Source organism: Armigeres subalbatus, chromosome 2 (genome assembly GCF_024139115.2).
Source record: "Armigeres subalbatus isolate Guangzhou_Male chromosome 2, GZ_Asu_2, whole genome shotgun sequence".
NCBI classification, from domain to species: domain Eukaryota; kingdom Metazoa; phylum Arthropoda; class Insecta; order Diptera; family Culicidae; genus Armigeres; species Armigeres subalbatus.
Genome location: NC_085140.1, coordinates 191,577,876 through 191,593,989, shown reverse-complemented (window position 1 = coordinate 191,593,989; position 16,114 = coordinate 191,577,876). Strand labels below are relative to the sequence as shown.

Here is a 16,114-nt window from a genome sequence, read left to right as displayed (position 1 = left end):
TCGTACGTACTTTGGACTCCGTTCCGATCGAATAGAGTTCACCACAGTACCAAACGGACTATCTACAAAACGCTTATTAGACCGGTAGTTCTCTACGGACACTAGACCTGGACGATGCTCGTGAAGGACCAACGCGCACTTGGAGTTTTCGTAAGGAAATTGCTGCATACCATCTGCAGATGGCGGACAGTACGGAGAGGAGGCGAATGAACCACGAATTGCATCAGATTGGGAGAACCATCTATCGTTCCAGACGACTGCGGTGGGCCGGGCATGTAGCTAGAATGTCGGACAATAATCCAGGGGAAATGGTTCTCGACATCAATTCGACGGACACAAGAAGGAGATGTTGGCAGCGAGCAAGGTGGATCGATCAGGTGGAAGATGGACCCTCCGCAGACTGCGTGGTTGGCAACGTCCTGCCATGGACTGAGCTGAATGAAGGGGACTTTCATATGCACCGTCTGAGAAAATAAATAAATATGTATACATATATACATACATAATTGAAAACCTTCAATATTTGCACACAAAAATTAATGTTATTGCATATGCCAAGATTATATACAGACTCTTAGATACTCATACAGATTTGTAGTCAAATATGACACCGCTTTATTATGCTTTCTGAAAAGGTGGCCTAAAACTTTTGGACAGGGGTGTACCCTACACTTACATTGATTACGACTCGTTCGTCTTCGGTTGGTCGTCGATCCACCGCGTGCACTCGTTTATGCCGTATAATGCAACGAGTAACAAAACGATTCAACAAAAACAAAATAAGGTAGCCCTTGCTCCACTACTTCCCAACCAAACTAATTCATTCACACGCGTCATTCACGGATTTGTTTATCCAAATAACCTGAACATCTATTTGGAAAGGCACTTTCGACTATCGATGAACACATTACTGAGCCTACGTTTGCACTTTTTACTTTGGACCTTGAAGAATGGCCCAAACTAGCAACAAGCGTATCGAAACAATATCAAGAGCCACACTACAGCCGGAGTCAACAGTACTTTGGCCAGGAGGCTCTTCTCACTCGACGAGGAAAAAGATGCACGTTTTCGCCAATATCCAAATACAGTTACACTCGAAACTCGACAACGACGTTCACGAAAGCGATCTTGATGGACGGACCGACAACCGCGAGACTATCCAAGGTCAATAACTGGCGAGCTGTTGGCCGATTGCGATTTCACGTCCAGGGCCACAGCGACTAGTCCTACTCAAATATGGCAAGTGCAAGAGCAGCAGCCAGCAGCGGTCCGTCCGAGTGGATAGCCGCGTATCTTGTTGAATGACACGGGAGATTAGATTCCGAAAGTAAGCAGAAGCCGCTATATGGAAGCGACAACTGTTGTGAGGAGGTATGGCACTCATTATTTATTAAACAACACCACATCGTCATCATCGTCGCTGTCGTTGTTGTCGTCGTCGTCGTCGTCTTCGTTTGTCGTCTGTTTCTTCCTGGTATGGAAGCAAAAAGGTATCAATGTGAAAGCTACAAGTTGATAACGGCGCTCGCGGATGCTGATTAGGATGGTTCCAAATGTTGGTGTATGCGAATCAAATGAAAACATTTTTTACTTTGACAGACAGTGTTTATTAATGTACATCATGCTTTCAGCAAGATTGTTTTTATTTTAAATAAGGCACAAAATATATGTTTTTCCTCATTAGAATCAGGGAAGCTTAATTAGAAACAAGGAATTAGTATTAAGAAAACAAGAAGAATTTCAACATTTTGTGAACATTTATATGAATTAAGTTCTGACCACCCCAAAAACATCGATATACAACTACGACGTGCCACATACGCGCTTACTGTGATGAGGTGAAGTAGCGATTACGATGATAATAAACAGATGGACATGAACGCACAGCGTGTGGCCTCCAAGTAGAAATGGACTCCGTTTCCTTCCTTATTGGAGTTTATGCAATTTCCAGCTGATGCGTCTTCGCCGTATAGGAAGGAGATGCCACATAACTAGCTGAATGTAGAAGAGGCCCAATCGAATTGCTGCGTCGGTACTTCATGATCGATTAGCGGTGCCACCACAGTGGCGAGTGAAGCACTCGTTAGATCTACATCCACGTGCGTTTCATTTGAAGTCGTATACCAACGTTGCTGTTTCGCGTAGCTTTATGAGAAGCTTTTTCACTTAGTCGTAGTTGTGATGGCGTGCTACAACTTTAGATGTATCGCTATGTTGGGGAGTGTTTTGTCGTTTGTTTTGTTTTTGTTCCATTTGAATGTGTAGGGGAACTGGGGGTAGGACGCCCACGTTAAGGAAAATGCCATTTTTATCAATGAAAACCACCATTTCAGCCAGTTTTCATCAGCGCATACTGAAGAACAGCATATCTGCGACTGACTACCCATCACAGATACCTAAACGTCCACTCTATTGCCCAGAAATCTGCTCTTTACACCGCACCCGAAAAAAACGATTTTGAAACCATGCGGGGTGACATGCGCCAGTGGACGGGTTAAAACGCGCATGTGCTTATCGTACTGATTTTCATTTTAATTGCCTACATTAAGGCAATTAACCGAATGTTTCAGCTGTTTCGGTCATACGACATGAGCATGGGCGTAATGCCCCACACCGACCTCAGAAGTTTGAAGGCCCATAAAATCGTTTTAAAACCATTTTTGACGACGATTTCGTGTGGAACATAAAGAACACGAGTAAGCAGCATGGCTCATGGCTCAATTATTAATTTATCAATGTATAACAGCGACAGAAAGACAAAATTCCACCGAGCTAGAATTGCATCAAAACACGCAAAAATCGTTTTTTCGAGTTTTTCATGTATAACTAGAGAAAAATCATGAAATATATGTATCCAATGGCAATATTTTTCATTGCTTTATCGTATAGACTATTGAAAATAATCAAAATGGGGATATTTAACCTTATTCAGGGGTGGCGCGTTTTAACCCCTATGGGCGTGCTACCCCCACTTCCCCTAGAATAGGTGAAACGTGGCGGATTTTGGGAATCCATATAGTGAGATGATTTCACATTTTTGTTAAATTGCACGCCTTATCAAACGAACAGCATTGTTATCTGACTGTAAAAGTAAGTAAACAACGATTGCTGAGTTGGTAATTTTCATGAACAATATGTTTTTTAAAAGTTGGAGATGGGTTTTTATTGATTTTCTGGTCATCACTCTCTAATTGGGATAAAGCAAGCCAAGCTTAGATGGTCTTGAGACAAACTGTTATACCTGGACCCCCGATAATTTGAACGGTACCTCATTCAAATTAACGGGGTTCATTTTTTATTTGAACTTCTGGTTACTCTATTTGCATCAGAAAAACTGGTTTCTGGCCGCTTTTTTTGCTGGTTTGTTTTAATTCTGCGTTCCGTTTCACGATGTTTCATTTATCTTCTCTCGATTCCACGTGCTAAATGACGTTTGAACCATTTTTAATTTGAACGATGTTTAATCCAACGGGGTTCAAATTAAAAAGTGTTCAGATTAAAAGCGGTCATATTACCGGGGGTCCACGGTACATTCAATATCAATAATTTTAAATCGCACTCCTTCTATCCTATACTTATAGAACTCGAAATGAACAAACGCTTGTTTCTGCATCCAATTAGTATACCATCTTTCCTTTCTTTATCACATTGACAATATTGTCTATCCGGAACAAAGTTAGAACGCTTTTTATACCGAAGTTGGATTTTTTCCAGATACAGGCAACTTTCCCAACTTCGGAAGTAGAGCGCTGGATTCGCCTAAAGATGCGCTAAACAACGCATCAATTAGTTTGACAGATAAAACTTCGGAAGAAAGTTCGGTTCTGAAGTCCCGCCTTTGAATTCTAAGTTTGTACTACGCTGACAATATGTTAATCAAGACGAACCTCTGCCATTAGAACCTTAGCCCCCCGATTCCAATGAAATTCCGCACGAACTCGTGACAAGTGCAGAGGTATACTCAGCAGGCACTGGGCGAGTGCGTGCATCATCAATTCCTTCCCATCCGAGATATTATATATTTTTTTTCTGATTTCTAGGAGAACGTTTCAAAAATGGGCCTGCGGTTTCTTAAATAAATAATTCAATATGTGTTAAAATGAAAAAAAATCTGAAAATTGTTTCATCGAACGATATTCAGAAATCCATCCAAAAAAAAATATTTTTTTTTGAGCCACCTCATGAATCCCCGGATGCATTACGATGATAAAACCCGTCTTCCCCACCTTGTCTTGTTTCTTGTTATATCCGATGCTGGTAGCGAAGAATGCCGTTCAAAATAGTGATTTTAATGACCAACCATGACGAAAAAGTGACTTCCAATTCCAGAAAAAGTTACCAAATAGTGACTTTTGTATGAAGTTTTAAACCGAGGTCAGAGCTAAAAGTTGCATTAGCATTGTTATGATATAATTCGTAGATTGCAAACTACTGTTTTATTTTTGAAATCCTAATCTAGAAGGCTATCAGAAATCAAGAAAAGGTAAAAACAACAAAAGCATGAAGATCACTGCTACTGGCCACGTCCATCTTCACCGTAAGGAGGTAGAGGATGGAAGTAAGAGACCAATGACTGCCACACTCTCATAAGTACCTACCACGAAGTTCGATATTGATGATGGTATTCGTGGAAGCTAGCAATGTAACCATGGTATCATGTTAAGGCATCATATTAAGTAACACACCACGAGATGATATCTAACCGGCGTCACGGGAACGGGTAGTGAATTACAAGTTGTTACACAAAATTATGTTGATAATTACAACTTTTTTTGTTTAATATGAGCTCGAAGTTTTCTGTATAACAGCAAAAGAATGATATAAAATGATCTAATTGATTCCTAGACGGTGAACTATTTGGAATCACAAAGCTTATAAATCTTTGGTAGAACCATTTGTTTGAAAAATATAAAGTAATGTAAATAATGAAGAATTATGGTATAATAACAAATTTAAATGAAGTTTTTGAGATTTTGAACTCAAAGTTGCATTCTGAGGAAAACTTTGAAAATCCATTAAAACCATGGTCTCTCCATGGTAAAATCCTGAAATTCTAATAAACTATAATTTCCAAATGGCAGATTTTAGTATCAAAGTTAATAAAAAATGTATGGCCGAATCTCTTAATCTCGAGTTGAAAAAATCTTTCTAATTACTTTTAAATCTAATTATTTTGTTGTTTTATTTTAGATTTAAAAAATCCGACCCATTCATTCATTTCTACTCTAGTTTTTGGGTATCTATTCTAATCTTTTTCTTCTTATATACATACATACACTCAAAAAATAAATCACATATCTAATGGAAAATTTCCAATAGAAAAATAATAGAGTAGAGTGGGGCAAGAGTGCGCGTGGGGTAAGAGTACGTTTTTGATTTTTTTAAGTAATAAAAAAAGATAAACTAGCAGCACTGCATTAGTTTGACAGGTATTCTGGCCAACTATTATCATGTGTAATTGCAATCGATTTGAATAAACAACGAGGGAGATATGGAGTTAGATAATTTTTTGGTCATTTGGCTAAAAATAATTGGATTTCCGCAACTAGTATTTCATTACCATATATACGTTCAATCAGGTGAACATTATACCATTTCGATAACCTATTGTATAGAGTACTTTATGGTACAGATCACCAATCCGGTTGGTTTTCCAAGAAGTCAAAACCATTACTTGAATAATTTTTGGGACTGTGGGGTAAAAGTACGCAGGAACCGGTGGGGCAAGAGTACGCATATGAATCTTCAAGTTATGATGTCAAACCCGTATCTCCGGCCGAAATAAGACTTCTTCCAAAGCGTAAAGATCCACAACTAAGAAAAAAGGGACAGAATTCGAAATTATCACAAGTTTTTGGGATAAGTTGAAGTAATTCGGTGTTAGAAAGGACTTAGCGAACAAAGCACTGAAGCGAAATAATGAAATTGTATTAGGACTTGTTGTACACCTAAACATAGTACGAAACATTCATAAATTACGCAACATTTAGCTGGGAGGGGTTGCGAGATGTGTGACGACTCATTTATTTTTTAGAGGATTCATACAAATAGTGTAAGATAGGGGGAGGGGTGATGAAATAGCCAAATTTTACGTAACGTGATTGGTGGACTTTCTTCAAGGAAAATGCCTTTGTATACGCCACGTGAAACCTGACATATATTTTTACCTCTGTAGTTTTTTGTATATATATAAAAAACAATGGTTTTTCGTAAGAAAGTGCCCCTTTAAGAGTTACGTAATCGTTAAACATTCCCTAATATATGCTCATTAAACATCAATTAAATGTTATTAACTCTTATTTGTGTTAATATATACTTAAAGTACATGATTGGATAAATGCGTACTCTTACCCCACCCGATGCGCACTCTTACCCCACCGGTGGGGTAAGAGTGCGTTTTTAACTTGTCTTGCAATAAGGGTTCTACTAAAACGAATCTCAATAATTTCAATATTTTTTCTACTGGGTAACATAAAGGAAGAGTATATGAATCATCGACACGGATTTGATATGCAGAAGCTTGCTTCATAAGAGCCACAGCCACATAAGAGTGCGTACTCTTGCCCCACTCTACTCTACGAATTTCATCACAGAATCTAGTAACAGTTGCCTTAGAAAAATCATATTAAATCAATGTGAGAAATAAATTTCATTACAAAATCACATAGATCTCACTGGGTCTATATGATTTTCAATTAGCAGCTATTGGATTTTCCTATAGAAATAAGTTATATGAAAGTCAGATAGAAACTACATTATTAATTCTTTCAGTGTAGAAATGAATTTCTGCTTGTTTTCGACCCTTATAGACTCGGAAACTACTGAACCGATCGGCGTGAAAATTTATACGCAGAGGTTTTTGGGGCCGGGAAAGGTTCTTAAAATGATTCGAGACCCCTCCCTCCTTTGGAAAAGGGGGCTCCCATACAAATGAACAAATTTTTCTTCATAACTCGTGAAAAAAAATCTATTTTAGGCGAAACGAAGTTTGTCGGGTCTGTTAGTTGTTAACACTACAAATACCGTGATAAAATTACTAACGCGGACTACCGTGATCAGAAAATCATGGGAACTAAATTTTCAAACAGCTAGTTCTCAGCCGTCTTTTGACCGATTTTCACAATTCTTTTACGGATGTTTTACCCATCTCATCTAGTTTCACCATACTAGTGAGTTATGTTTTTAGGGATGCTCATTTTCTTCCTAAAGGGGCATGAGTAAGGATGGTTTTTCCTAAATATAGTGAAATTTACTTTACATGACATATTTCAGTGTGAACAACACTTACAGGTTCCAAACATGTTTTATAACATTATTTTAGCATTGACATCCCTAGCGACTCCAAAACGACTTCTATAACTGATGAAAGATTATATGCAAATTTTGCCGAAAAAAACTACGAAAACCCGTGCCAATGGAAACCCGTCATGTCCACGCCAGTTCGTAGAGGACATATGAACGATATTTCACTCAGTTTTGCCTAAACCAGATGTTTTCGGTTCTCCAAACTATTCTGGAGTTTGGATCAATTGGTCTACCAAGTCAACTGCGCTCGATAGCTATCTGAAATCGACAAGTCACGTCCATACAAGTCCGTAGAGCCCACGCGTATGATTTGCAATTCAAATATGCCCAAACCAGATGTTCTAGGCTCTCCAAACTGTTCTGGAGTTTGGATAAATTGGTCTACCAAGTCAACTGCGCTCGATAGCTATCCGAAATCGACCAGTCACGTCCATACAAGTCCGTAGAGCCCACGCGTATGATTTGCAGCTCAGATATGCCCAAACCAGATGTTCTAGGCTCTCCAAACTGTTCTGGAATTTGCATAAATTGGTCTACCATGTCAACTGCACTCGATAGCTATCTGAAATCGACCAGTCATGTCCATACAAGCCCATAGAGCCCACGCGTATGATTTGCCGCTCAGATATACTCAAACCACATGTTCTAGGCTCTCCAAACTGTTCTGGAGTTTAGTTAAATTGGTCTACCAAGTCAACTGCGCTCGATAGCTATCCGAAATCGACCAGTCATGTCCATACAAGTCCGTAAAACCCAAGCGTATGATTTGCAGCTCAGATATACCCAAACCAGATGGTCTAGGCTCTCCAATGTGTTCTGGAGTTTGGATCAATTGGTCTACCAGGTCAACTACGCTTGATAGCAATCTGAAAACGACCAGTCATGTCAACAAATGACCGTAATGCCCATGCGTATGATTTGCAGCTCAGATATACTCAAACCATATGTTCTACGTTCTCCAAACTGTTCTAAAGTTTGAATAAATTTGTCTATCAGATTAACCAGATCATAACGGAGGAATTCAGAAGGATTTTCAGGGTCAATTCTATAGGAACTTTCTGCAGAATTCCAGAAAAAAAAATCCGGGTAAATTCCGCAAGAAACTTCTGGAAGTATTCCAGGAGAATGTTTAGGAATAATTCCAGAAGAAACTTTCGGAGGAATTCCTGGAGGAACTTCTGTAGGAATTTATGGAGGAAGTTCCGGAGGAATTCCTAAAGGAACTTCCTTAGCATCTTCTGGAGTAGCTTCCGAACTTATTTCAGGAGGAATTCCTGGTGAAAATTCCGTAGGAATTCCTAGAGTAACTTAGTTTTCAGAGTGGCTTTCAGCCGTAAATAATAGCGTTGACAATTTTATTGCATCGCTGATGTTTCGATCCGGGGATGGGATGTAATCACCCATCCTCGGGCTGCAAAAACCCCTCTATAGTGTGTGACAAAATTAGTGTCGAAAAGTGTTCGAAGTGAGCTATATTTTGATCAGTGAGGCCAGAAATAATTTCCACTTATAAAGTGACAAAACTCCGTACGAATATAGCGGTAATTAACAAATTGACTTCCATCGAACCGTGAAGAAGATTCCATCCCCGGATCGAAACGTCGGTGATGAAATAAAATTGTCAACGGCATTATTCACGACTGAAAGCCATTCCAAAAATTGAACTACAAAATTTACAATTGTAATTCCTCCACCTCCTGGAGTAACTTCCGGAAGAATTTCTGGATGAACTTCCGGATGAATTCTTGGAAGAACTTCCGGAGGAATTCCTGGAAGAACTTCCGGGGGAATTCCTGGAGGACTTTCCGGAGGTATTCCTGGAGGAACTTTCGGATGAACTCTTAGAGGAACTTCCGGAGGAATTTCCAGAGGAATTCCAGGAAGCTCTTCCGCACGAACTTGGAGAAGAATTCTTGGAAAAACTTCCGGAGGAATTCCTGGAGGAACTTGTGACCAATTGATCCAAACTTAAGAACAGCTGAAAACCCTAAAAACGGGAAATACTGAGTTTCAAATCACACACGTGTGCTTTCCGAGATAGCTATCGAGTGCAGTTGACCTGGTAGACCAATTGATACAAACTCCAGAACAGATTGGAGAGCCTAGAGTATCTGGTGCGCGTATATCAAAATTTCAAATATTATGTGTGAAATCTTCAGTTCAGTTTGGACTTGACTTATTGATTTGAGATAGTTGTCGCGCGCAGCTGACTTGGTAGACTAATTGATCCAAACTCCAGAACAGTTTGGAAAACATAGAACATCTGGTTAGGATATAACTGAGTCGCATATCATAGGCGTAGGCTCTACGGATTTGTATGGACATGACTGGCCGATTTCGGATAGTTATTGACCGCAGTTGACTTGGTAGATAGAATAATCCAAACTCCATAACAGATTGTAGAGCCAAGAACATCTGGTTTGGGTATATCTGAGCAGCAAATCATACGCATGGGCTTTACGGGCTTGTATGGGCATGACTGGAGAGCTTTTTAAACACGGTGGTGAGGCACTGGCTAGAGCGCTGCACTGGGTCATTACCAAGATTTGGGAGGAGGAAGTTTTGCCGCAGGAGTGGATGGAAGGTGTCGTGTGTCCCATCTACAAAAAGGGCGATAAGCTGGATTGTAGCAACTACCGCGCAATCACATTGCTGAACGCCGCCTACAAGGTACTCTCCCAAATTTTATGCCGTCGACTAGCACCAACTGCAAGGGAGTTCGTGGGGCAGTACCAGGCGGGTTTTATGGGCGAACGCTCCACCACGGACCAGGTGTTCGCCATTCGCCAAGTACTGCAGAAATGCCGCGAATACAACGTGCCCACACATCATCTATTCATCGACTTCAAAGCCGCATATGATACAATCGATCGGGACCAGCTATGGCAGCTAATGCACGAACACGGTTTTCCGGATAAACTGACACGGTTGATCAAAGCGACGATGGATCGGGTGATGTGCGTAGTTCGAGTTTCAGGGCATTCTCGAGTCCCTTCGAAACCCGCAGAGGGTTACGGCAAGGTGATGGTCTTTCGTGTTTGCTATTCAACATCGCTTTGGAAGGGTAATACGAAGAGCAGGGATTAACACGAGTGGTACAATTTTCAATAAGTCCGTCCAGCTATTTGGTTTCGCCGACGACATAGATATTATGGCACGTAACTTTGAGAAGATGGAGGAAGCCTACATCAGACTGAAGAGGGAAGCTAAGCGGATCGGACTAGTCATCAACACGTCGAAGACGAAGTACATGATAGGAAGAGGTTCAAGAGAAGACAATGTGAGCCACCCACCGCGAGTTTGCATCGGTGGTGACGAAATCGAGGTGGTAGAAGAATTTGTGTACTTGGGCTCACTGGTGACTGCCGAAAATGACACCAGCAGAGAAATTCGGAGACGCATAGTGGCTGGAAATCGTACGTACTTTGGACTCCGCAAGACGCTCCGATCGAATAGAGTTCGCCGCCGTACCAAACTGACAATCTACAAAACGCTAATTAGACCGGTAGTCCTCTACGGACACGAGACCTGGACGATGCTCGTGGAGGACCAACGCGCACTTGGAGTTTTCGAAAGGAAAGTGCTGCGTACCATCTATGGTGGGGTGCAGATGGCGGACGGTACGTGGAGGAGGCGAATGAACCACGAATTGCATCAGCTGTTGGGAGAACCATCCATCGTTCACACCGCGAAAATCGGACGACTGCGATGGGCCGGGCACGTAGCCAGAATGTCGGACAGTAACCCGGTGAAAATGGTTCTCGACAACGATCCGACGGGCACAAGAAGGCGAGGTGCGCAGCGGGCAAGGTGGATCGATCAGGTGGAGGATGACTTGCGGACCCTCCGTAGACTGCGTGGTTGGCGACGTGTAGCCATGGACCGAGCCGAATGGAGAAGACTCTTATATACCGCACAGGCCACTTCGGCCTTAGTCTGATTAAATAAATAAAATAATAAATAAATAATGGGCATGACTGGTCGATTTCAGATAGCTATATTTCAAAATGTGTGATATTTCTAAATCATTGTCAATCATTGTTATTCTCGAGCTTTTTTCATTCGCACATTACAGTGGGGCGCAGTTGTATGGAAAAACACAAACTTCTTCCAGTCAAGTGAAATCAAGGTTTTTCTTAATCGTTTTGGGACCCCAATGAACTGTGCAGAAGATGGGATCGATTGGTTGCGTCCCCGCACTCCGCAACGCGTTTGATTTTTATATGGAAATTAGTATAAGGAAACGTTTATTTTTGCAATTTTTGCTCCTAGCGGTTTTAATTTATCGTCTATGGTCTATCACGTGTATCACTCAGTACGTTAGTGCATAGTCTGAAAGATGCCGGTAGACTTTGACGAAGAATGTTCTTTACAAATCTTACCGGATTCAGGGGCACAAAATTACAGTAAAAATGAACACCATTGTTAACAAAAATGAGCAGCGTCGCGTCATTTTGTTTTCCTTTTTAAAGAAGATATTAATCAAGCATTCTTTTTCTTCCTGCATATGATCCGCAACTCATTTTCACAAAGCCTGTTTTTACGCACGGTCAAAACGCTATCTAGCCTGAAGCTAATTTTAATTATTGGGTGAGAAATTAATTTATTCCACATTGTTATTGTTATAAGAACAGATACCCTACAATAGTAATCATATTTTAACCATCTTTTTTAGTACTTTTATACGATTTGGATATTAAATAACATAATATGCGATCAAATTTCTCTTTTCATTGGCTGTAACTTTCCAGATACGTATTTCGATCTCAACAATAGGGCCGTCTTCAGTGTCGGCCGTCGACGTAACTCTAAAATTACAATCAAGTGGTGGATTTAAATGGAATAATACTAACTCGCCTTATGACACGTAAGGGTCACACCGTGTTCACGAGCATGTTAACTCTTTACTTTACTTTAGGAATCACGTTTGTTAAAAATTCAAGAAAAAAACTTATTTGTCTTATCTAAAACTGGTGGAAAACGAAAAAAACAGTTTAATTTAAACATAGAGCCATTGAAGGAAAAGAAAATTAGAAGCAATGGGATTTGCAACTATTGCAACACGAATTATGAAATATCGGTACTATGGGAAATTGTTGCACCAAATGCAAAGATTTCATTTTAGATGCATCATTTTTTTTAAAGCTTTATAAAGCGTGTGGTAAGACGCGCGACTACAAAGCAAGACCATGCTGAGAGTGGCTGGGTTCGATCGTTTTATGATATTCCCTTGTTGAGCCGGCAAATTAATTACCGGTCTATCGGGATTAATTTTTTTTAAACTAAAAAATCGGACCAAGAATCGAATTTGCTACCTATATCTGCATCTTCATCCAATGCTATTTGGAGTTCTCAAGACAAATTTGAATGAGGAACGAAATTAATATTCGAAAATTTGGTATCAATCATAAGAATTTTCTCCAAAAAGGTAACTCAAATTCGACTCAACCGGAATCATTTACCCCTAAATTATGCACCAACCTAAAAATTATAACGAACAAATTCTCGATAAACCGCGCGATCACCACACCGATAGCACCACTTTCACTTCATCGCGCCGCCACGTGTCTAGGAAAACTGATTTGGGCGGGCGGAAAAATCATCCTCCAAAGTTGTTGCAACTTCTGCTGCGCCTTCAACTCGACCAGTGGTGTTTGCGTCGAAGCCGCGCATCTCGGCGCGGAAAAAGATTTTCCAACACGCGCGTAAATTCTTTTTATTTTTGCTCTCTATTCTTGTTTGGACGATCGTTTTGTTGATTTCGTTGGATAGTTAGTTAGGACCGCTGCGCTGTTGGCTGCAGCTCTCGCATCACGCGTTTCCACTCGGTTGGTTATGGTTGTTCTTGTTGGTAGTACCAATATAGCAGAAAAACTAGCATCGTTAATATTACGTATATGAATAGATGTCGGAAAAAGATCGTCGGGTGAGCCGCGTTTGGAAAATAGAAAGTAGGAAAAAATCGACAACCATCGGCATCTTGCTTAGATTCTAGTTTTATAGGCAAAACGCAATGCCACGCGCGCACACCCGGGTGCATTAAAAATAATACAACTTTGTTAGGTGGCCTGGTGGGAGTGGGGGGAAGCTTGGGGTATGAAAAAATATATTGAACTAGTGAACTATAAACGGTGCACAGTGGGTGAAAGCATTATTTTTAATCTGGGGAAAACGAGAAGAACAGTTTTCGAAGTAGCTTTTCACATATAAAAAAATCCTGGCTTGCAGCAGGATATGCAAACATCGAAACATTCGAAGTGTTTTGACTAATAGAGTTTCAGAACAAAGAGGATTGATGAAATTCAAAGGAAAAGAACATCACGCAATTTCGAAAACGCTTAGGTGCCACATCCCATTTTAATAAGATCTGTAAAATTTGATTTTTTATCTTTCCTAAGAAAAGGTTTTTTTCAGGTTACACTTTTTCACTATGCGTTACCCAGCCCGGAATGTGGGAATTTGGATTTCCCTGAACTGAACGCCTACTTAGAAAACATAAAAATACAACTAAGGGAAACTTTCAATCATCACCATCCGAGATCATAAGGAAGTGGTTCCCCAGCTCGGTTTATTTTCCTCTAATTGCAACGCCACGCAGTAACCGAGGATTTCAAAACCTTCCAACTGACCTGAAAAAAAAACGGTGCTGCAGCCGAAAGTTGCAACTCTTCTCACACGATGTTCATTTGCATCGAACTGGGCGTTAGTGGTGATCGGATGGGAAAATACCGAAAAACAAATAAATGATACTTTGCCCGCTAAAACAAAGCTGTGAAAAAGAAATCTGTTAGCCGGCAAACCGGCCCGAAGTGCACGCGCGATCTGTTTTTGCAGCTTTGTGAGATGCATGCAAACGGAAAATAAAATCTACAACTTTATGGCTAATGTAATCGGTTGGAAAATTCGAAGGCCATCGCGCCACTAATGTAGATCTGCATAGAACTAATCAGAGAAGTGCATTCCTAGAATGTTAGGCAACCTGCAAAATATAGAACACAAACAAAATACTTGATGAGCGGTTTTCTTTTTCACATATTTGAATAAGGTTTTTTCCACTATTAAACCTTATATTTGATTCTTTTTCTCGTTAGTGATGTAATAACATATTGCGTTAATCATTTTCTTATGACAAGCTGTGCTACAAACAAAGAAATAAAGAAATAATTGCTGCATTCATCGGTCGAGTTTATCACGGTTTGCCTACAGCCATTATGCTTGGAATTGGCAAATGCATCACAATCAATGAAATATGTTAATTGTTGATAAGCCGTAATGCCTGCCCGGTTATCATTTGATCAGCTACATTCACCTTAATTACTAGAAATCGAAAAGGCCATTATTTCATTACCTACTTTTCACTTTTTTTTATAGATTGCGACACATAGGGGATCGATCGATATTCATCAATCTTATAATTTATGGACGACAGATGATTTTGATGGATTGTATTTTCAAATAGCATTCAGCATACAGTCATTTTACTAGACCAAGCAGCATTAATTACGTTCTTACAGTGCACATGTTGTTACAAGAGACCGAGGAAATAATTTGGGTTCATCTTGCTAGGTGATGAAAGAACCATTAATAAGCTTGATATTAGTATTTGTTTAAAATGAGTCAATCACGTTCACTCATCATAAAAAAAACTATAAGGTGCATGCCAGAGTAAACGTGACGAGCAACGCGACGCGACGCGACTCATGTAAAAGAATAACAATCATTATCAACAGGCTGTCAAATTGCACTGTCGCGTCGCGTCGCATCGCACGTCGCGTTTACTCTGGCTTGCCCCTAAGACTATGGAAGCTACAGAATTATAGGGCATCACTTTTAAATATGTGTAGTGACCTAACTGTTTAAAGTTATTATCTTGTTACGTAATACTTTTGATATCCAAATCAAACAAACGCGCACACTTATTTCTGATCCACCATGCGTGGCTTAGTTATGACTGCTGTCCCATTATTTGGCACGAGATTTTTTTTTTCTTAAATGTGCTGTTAAATTATTAATTTTGCAGTTATTGGAGGAACTCATTTCTATATTCTCATAACAATAAACGAAGAAATTAGGAGTATCATGAAAAAATAGAACCATTAGATTGGTTTAGGGTCATTTGACCGAAAGGGTCATTTGGTCGAATGCCGTTTGGCCGAATAATGAAAATATGTTTCCTTATTAAGTGTGTGAAATGGGAAGAGAGAAATATTATTGAGTAGCAAAAAGTAGAAGTGATAGTTGAGTAGCAAGAAGTAGAAGTTTATTTGTTCAGTTCAGTTGTTCACAATTAATTCATCTGACCAAAGTCTTAATGAATGATAGAATATTAAATTACAATTACTACAATACTAAATTAACATTGTACAGCTTGTTCGAAAATCTACTAGACGCCTCACCAAACTCAAACAAGTTCTCCACCTGCGTAAACATTCGGAGGCACGCTGTGACCGGCTCGCGATATCCAAATAACGTTCGGTGGAATCTAGGTTGCAGCAGATTTGTGGTAAGCGACAGCCTTGACGGTGTACGGAAATCCAAAAGTGACAGTAGATACGGTGAGTCAATTTCTCCAATAGCGTATCCAGTCCTAGAAGTCTACACCGATCAGGATACGGAGGAAGATTTGAAGGATCATGCCAGGGCTAGCCGAATAAATCGCTTCTGTATGCGTTTAATCCTTAAACACCATGAAACCTGATATGGTACCCTACACAATCGAAGCTGTTTCCAATATGGAACGAACCAAGGCACAGTAGAGTGATTTCAGGCAATATTGGTCTGTTAAATCCTTGGCAATCTTGGCGATAAA

At 40.1% G+C, this 16,114-nt stretch overlaps 1 protein-coding gene across 9 annotated transcripts in view; it reads right to left on the bottom strand.

The window, feature by feature from the left end:
• Positions 1–16,114, bottom strand: part of LOC134211421 (peroxisomal targeting signal 2 receptor) — a 358,938-nt gene that overhangs the window by 15,393 nt on the left and 327,431 nt on the right. The window contains exon 1 of one of the 9 annotated variants that reach the window (XM_062688259.1): positions 12,787–12,878. The exons of 7 other annotated variants lie outside the window; for them this stretch is intronic. The gene's annotated coding sequence lies outside the window, so the exon portion shown is untranslated. Of the gene's footprint in view, positions 1–676; positions 1,375–12,786; positions 12,879–16,114 lie in introns of those variants that run through there. One more of the 9 variants, XM_062688255.1, reaches the window with a different exon arrangement.